The sequence below is a fragment of the Hemitrygon akajei genome, chromosome 3 (genome assembly GCF_048418815.1).
Source record: "Hemitrygon akajei chromosome 3, sHemAka1.3, whole genome shotgun sequence".
Classification (NCBI taxonomy): Eukaryota; Metazoa; Chordata; class Chondrichthyes; order Myliobatiformes; family Dasyatidae; genus Hemitrygon; species Hemitrygon akajei.
Window position 1 is genome coordinate 1,176,049 of NC_133126.1, and position 6,577 is coordinate 1,182,625.

Here is a 6,577-nt window from a genome sequence, read left to right on the forward strand (position 1 = left end):
CATTAGAATCCTATACAATTAATGATCAACAGAATTCTATACAGCTATCAATCAATAGAAACCTATACAGCAATTGATCAGTGCAATCCTATGCAACTATCATTCAATAGAAGGCTACACTGCGATCGATCAATAGAATAATATATAGCAATCAACCAGTAGAATCCTATACTGCTATCGATCAATAGAATCCTATACAGGAATCGACCAGTGGGATCCTATAGTGATATTGATAAATAGAATTGTGTGATTGATATGCAGCTATCAATCAGTACAATCCTTCACAGCTATTGATCAATAGAATCATATATAGCCATTGATGGGTAGAATCCTATCCAGCTATTGTTCAATAGAATCCTATACAGCTATCCATCAAGAGAATCCTGTACAGCTTTCATTCAAAAGAACACCATACAGTAATCAATCAATAGAATCTGATACAGCTATCGATCAACAGATCCCTATTAAGCTACCATTCAAAATAATCCTACACACCTATCAATCAATGGAATCCTATTCACCAATTGATCAATAGAATCCTATGCAGCTGTCAATCAATAGAATCCAATACAGCAGAGGTTCCCAACCTGTAATCGATGGACCCCTACTTAATGGCATTGGTCAATGGCATAATAAAAGTGCCTTACAGCTATTGATCAGTAGAATCCTATACAGCATCAATCCTTTACTGCTATTGATCAATAGAATCCTAAACAGGTATCGACCAATGGAATCATCTGCAGCAACTGATCCATAGAATCCTTTGCCGCTATCATCGAATAGAATCCTACACACCTATCATTCATTGGAATCCTACACATCTATCATTCATTAGAATCCTACACATCTATCATTTATTGGAATCCTACACATCTATCATTCATTAGAATCCTACACATCTATCATTCATTGGAATCCAATACAAATATCAATCAATGGAATAATGTATAGCTTTTGATTAAAAGAAACCTATACAATTAATGCTCAATATTATCCTATACAGCAAATGATCAATGGAATCCTACACAGCTATCGATCATAGAATCCTACACAGCTATCGATCAATGGAACCTCTACATAGCTATTGATCAATGGAATCCTATACAGCAATTGATTAATAGTATCCTATACAGCAAAAGATCAATGGAATCCTATTCAGTTATTGTTCAATAGAATCATGTACAGCTGCCGATCAACAAAAACCTATGCAGCTATTGATCAATTGAATCCTGCACTGTAGGGGTACCCAGTCTGGGGTCCATGGACACCCTGTTCAATGGTATTGATCCATAGCATAAAGAAGGTTGGGAATCCCTGTTATACAGGTGTCAATCTGTTTTTCGACAGGAATCATTGATTGGAGTATTGCACAGTTGCAACAGGTGTGTTCACTCAAGTCTGACAAAGACTTTTGATGGGAATCCCAGTCTCTGTAAAAGAAAGGTACCATCTAGTGGAGTGGTCATCATAGGAGCAGTTGGCATCAGAGTAGTCTGACTAGTAAGGCATTGGCAAGACCAGTGGAGGCAAAGCTGTAGGTAAGTTCATTCTTTCTATCTTATGTTAACTCTTGAGAGAACAGGTGAAATGTCTACAAATCAAGTGTTCTGTTCTGGGTGTCAGATGTGGGACTTCTTTGAGACAACAGGCTCCCTGATGGCCACATCTGTGCCTGGTGCATCGAGATGCAGCTCCTTAAAGACCGAGTTAGGGAACTGAAGCTGCAGCTCGATGACCTTTGGCTTGTTAGGGAAAGTGAAGCACTGATAGACAGGAGCAACAGAAAGGTAGTCACCCCAAGACTACAGGAAACAGATAAATGAGTAACTGTCAGGAGAGGGAAGGGGGAACATCAGATAGTGGAGAGCACCCCTGTGGTCATCCCCGTCAATAATAAGTACTCCATTTTGAGTACTGTTGGGGAGATGACCTACCTGGGGGAAGCAACAGCGGCTGTGCCTCTAGCACTGAGTCTGGTCCTGTGGATCAGAAGGGTAGGGAACTGAAGTAATGATAGTATTAGTAATAACTGTAATAGGGAATTCTATAGTCGGGGGGACAGATAGGCATGAATGAGAGTTTGCTTCCCAGGTGCCAGGGTCCAAGATGTTTCTGGACGTCCACAATATCCTGAAAAGGGAAGGGGAGCAGCCAGAGGTCATGGCACACATTGGTACCAATGACACCAGTAGAAAAAGGGAGGAGGTCCTGAAAAAAGAATATAGGAAATTAGATAGAAAGCTGAGAAGCAGGACTTCAAGGGTAGTAATCTCAGGATTGCTGCCTGTGCCACGTGACAGTGAGGATAGGAATAGAATGAGATGGAGGATAAATGCATGGCTGAAGAATTAGTGCAGCAGGCAGGGATTCAGATTTCTGGATCATTGAAACCTCTTCTGAGGAAGGTGGGACCTGTACAAAAGGGATGGGTTGAACTTGAATCCAAGGCAGACAGATTTAATAGAGTTGTTGGGAGTGGTTTAAACTAACATGGCAGGGAAATGGGAACCAGGATGATAGAACTGAGGATGAACCAGCAGGATTGCAAGTAGTTCATAGGTGTAACATAAATGTAAGGAAGGATAAGCCAATGATTTGGTACAAATGCAGCAAGAGCAAAGAGTTAAATTTTACCACTGAGGCAAAATTCGAAAGGGTGAAGAACACAGGACTAAAGGTGCTGTATTTAAATGCACACAGCATTCAGAATAAGGTGGATGAACTCATGGTGCAATTAGAGATTGGTCGGTATGACATTGTGGGCATCGCTGAGTTGTGGCTGAAAGAAGGTCATAGTTGGGAGCTTAACATCAAAAAATATACTTTGTATCAAAAGTACAGGCAGGAAGGCAGAGATGGTAGTGTGGCTCTGTTGGTAAGAGGTAGAGTTACATCTTTAGAAAAACGTGACATAGAGTCAGAGAATGTTGAACCTTTGTGGGTGGAGTTGAGAAATTGCAAGGGTAACAAAAAACATTATGGGAATCATATATAGGTGTCCAAATAGTAACCAAGATGTGGGGTTAAGATTGCAAAGGGAACTGGAAAAGGCAGGTAATAAGGTAATGACACATTTGTAATGCCAAGTCAAGTCACTTTTTATTGTCATTTTGACCATAACTGCTGGTACAGTACACAGTAAAATCGAGACAAACGAGACAACGTTTGCAGGACTGCAATACGCAAGCGGATTGAGAAAATCAGGTTAGTATCAGATCACAAGAGAGAGAATTTGTTGAATGCCTACAAAATGGCTTTTTAGGGCAGCTTCTGCTTGAGCCTACTCCAGGAAAGGCCTCTTAGATTGGGTGTTGTGTAATAACCCAGATTTTAATTGTGAGTTTAATAGAAAGGAACCCTTTCAGGCAATGATCACAATATGGCTGCATTCATACTGCAATTTGAGAAGGAGAAGCGTAAGTCACATGTATCAGTGTCACAATGGAATAAAGAGAATTACAGAGGCACAAGAGAGGAGCTTCCCCAGGTGGACTGGAGGAGGATACTGGCAAGGATGATGACAGAGCAGAGATGGCTGAAGTTTCTGGGAATAGTTCACAAGGTGCAGAATAGATATGCCCAACAGAGAAGAAGTTCTCAAATGGCAGGGGTAGGCAGCTGTGGCTGACAAAGGAAGTTAAGGACTGCATAAAAGTCAAGGAAAGCACATATAAGGTAGAAAAAGTGAGTAGGAAGTTGGACGATTGGGAAGTTTTTAAAATCCAAAAAAAGGCAACTAAAAAAGTAATAATAAGGGAAAAGATGAAGTATGAGGGCAAACTAGCCGATAATATAAAGAAGGATGTGGAAGCCATAGAAGGGGTGCAGAGGAGATTTACAAGGATGTTGTCTGGATTGGGGAGCATGCCTTACGAAAACAGGTTGAGTGAACTTGGCCTTTTCTCCTTGGAGCGACGGAAGATGAAAGGTGACCTGATAGGGGTGTATAAGATGATGAAAGGCATTGATGGTGTGAATAGTCAGAGGCTTTTTTCCCAGGGCTGAAATGGTTGCCACAAGAGGACACAGGTTTAAGGTGCTGGGGAGTAGGTACAGAGATGTCAGGGGTACTCAGAGAGTGGTGACTGCGTGGAATGGGCTGCTGGCAACGGTGGTGGAGGCAGTGTCGGATCTCCTGTTAGGGAATGAGATAGGTCAGGGACAGAGGTATGTGTTGGGGAGCACTTTGGGTCCAGTGATCACAATGCCATTAGTTTCAATAGGATGTTGAACACAGAAATGTGTGAGGTGATACTCTTTGGAAGGACAGACTCCAAGGCAGAATACAAAGTAAATGGCAGGATACTTGGAAGTGTGGAGGAGCAGAGGGATCTGGGGGTACATGTCCACAGATCCCTGAAAGTTGCCTCACAGGTAGATAGGGTAGTTAAGAAAGCTGATGGACTGTTAGCTTTCATAAGGAGATAGCAGATATTTGTAGTAAGCACAGGGTTGTGATTGTGGGAGATTTTAATTTTCCACACATAGACTGGGAAGCCCATTCTATAAAAGGGATGGATGGTTTGGAGTTTGTAAAATGTGTGCAGGATAGTTTTTTGCAGCAATGCATAGAGGTACCAACTAGAGAAGGGGCAGAGTTGGATCTTCTGTTAGGGAATGAAATAGGTCAGGTGACGGAGGTATGTGTTGGGGAGCACTTCGGGTCCAGTGATCACAATGCCATTAGTTTCAATATAATTGTGGAGAAGGATAGGTCTGGACCCAGGGTTGAGATTTTTGATTGGAGAAAGGCTAACTTTGAGGAGATGCAAAAGGATTTAGAAGGAGTGGATTGGGACAATTTGTTTCATGGGAAGGATGTAATAGAGAAATGGAGGTCATTTAAAGGTGAAATTTTGAGGGTACAGAATCTTTATGTTCCTGTTAGGTTGAAAGGTTAAAAGTTTGAGACAGCCATGGTTTTCAAGGGATATTGGAAACTTTGTTCGGAAAAAGAGAAATCTACAATAAATATAGGCAGCATGGAGTAAATGAGGTGCTCGAGGAATATAAAGAATGTAAAAAGAATCTTAAGAAAGAAATTAGAAAAGCTAAAAGAAGATATGAGGTTGCTTTGGCAAGTAAGGTGAAAATAAATCCGAAGGGTTTCTACAGTTATATTAATAGCAAAAGGATAGTGTGGGATAAAATTGGTCCCTTAGAGAATCACAGTGGACAGCTATGCGTGGAGCCAAAAGAGATGGGGGCGATTTTGAACAATTTCTTTTCTTCGGTATTCACTAAGGAGAAGGATATTGAATTGTGTAAGGTAAGGGAAATAAGTAAGGTAGTTATGGAAACTATGATGATTAAAGAAGTGGAAGTACTGGGGCTTTTAAAGAATATAAAACTGGATAAGTCTCCAGTTCCTGACAGGATATTCCCTAGGAACTGGAGGGAAGTTAGTGTAGAAATAGCAGGGACTCTGACAGAAATATTTCAAATGTCATTAGAAATGGGGATGGTGCCGGAGGATTGGCGTATTGCTCATGTGGTTCCATTGTTTAAAAAGGGTTCTAAGGGTAAACCTAGCAATTATAGGCCTGTCAGTTTGACGTCAGTGGTGGGTAAATTAATGGAAAGTATTCTTAGAAATGGTATATATAATTATCTGGATAGACAGGGTCTGATTAGGAACAGTCAACATGGATTTGTGCGTGGAAGTTCATGTTTGACAAATCTTATTGAATTTTTTGAAGAGGTTACAAGGAAAATTGACGAGGGTAATGCAGTGGATGTCATCTATATGGACTTCAGTAAGGCCTTTGACAAGGTTCCACATGGAAGGTTAGTTAGGAAGGTTCAATCGTTAGGTATTAATATTGAAGTAGTAAAATGGATTCAACAGTGGCTAGATGGGAGATGCCAGAGAGTAGTGGTGGATAACTGTTTGTGGATAACAGTGATGAAAATCTTGCCTGACAAATCTATTAGAGTTCTTCGAGAAAGTAACAAGTAGGGTGGACAAAGGAGGGGCAGTGGATGTCATTTACTTGGATTTTCAGAAGGCATTTGATAAGTTGTCAACACAAGGAAATCTGCAGATGCTGGAAATTCAAACAATACACACAAAATGCTGGTGGAACACTGCAGGCCAGGCAGCATCTATAAGGAGAAGCACTGTTGACGTTTCGGGCTGAGACCCTTCGTCAGGACTCACAAAGTATTCACGAAGGGTGAAGGGTGAATACTCATGAAGGGTCTCGGCCCAAAACGTCGACAGTGCTTCTCCCTATAGATGCTGCCTGGCCTACTGTGTTACACCAGCATTTTGTGTGTGTTGTTTGATAAGGTGTCACACATGAGGCTGCTTAACAAGATAAAATCCTATCCTATGGCGTTACAGGAAAGTTACTGGCATGGATAAGGGAATGGCTGACAGGCAGGAGGCAGTGAGTAGGAATAAAATGGGCCTACTCTGGTTGGCGGCCAGTGACTCAGAGGTCAGCATTGGGACTACCACTTTTCACATTGTTAATGATTTAGATAATGAAATTGATGGCTTCATGACAAAATTTATGGGTGATATGAAGATAGGTGGAGGGGTAGGTAATACTTAGGAAGTAATGCATTTGCC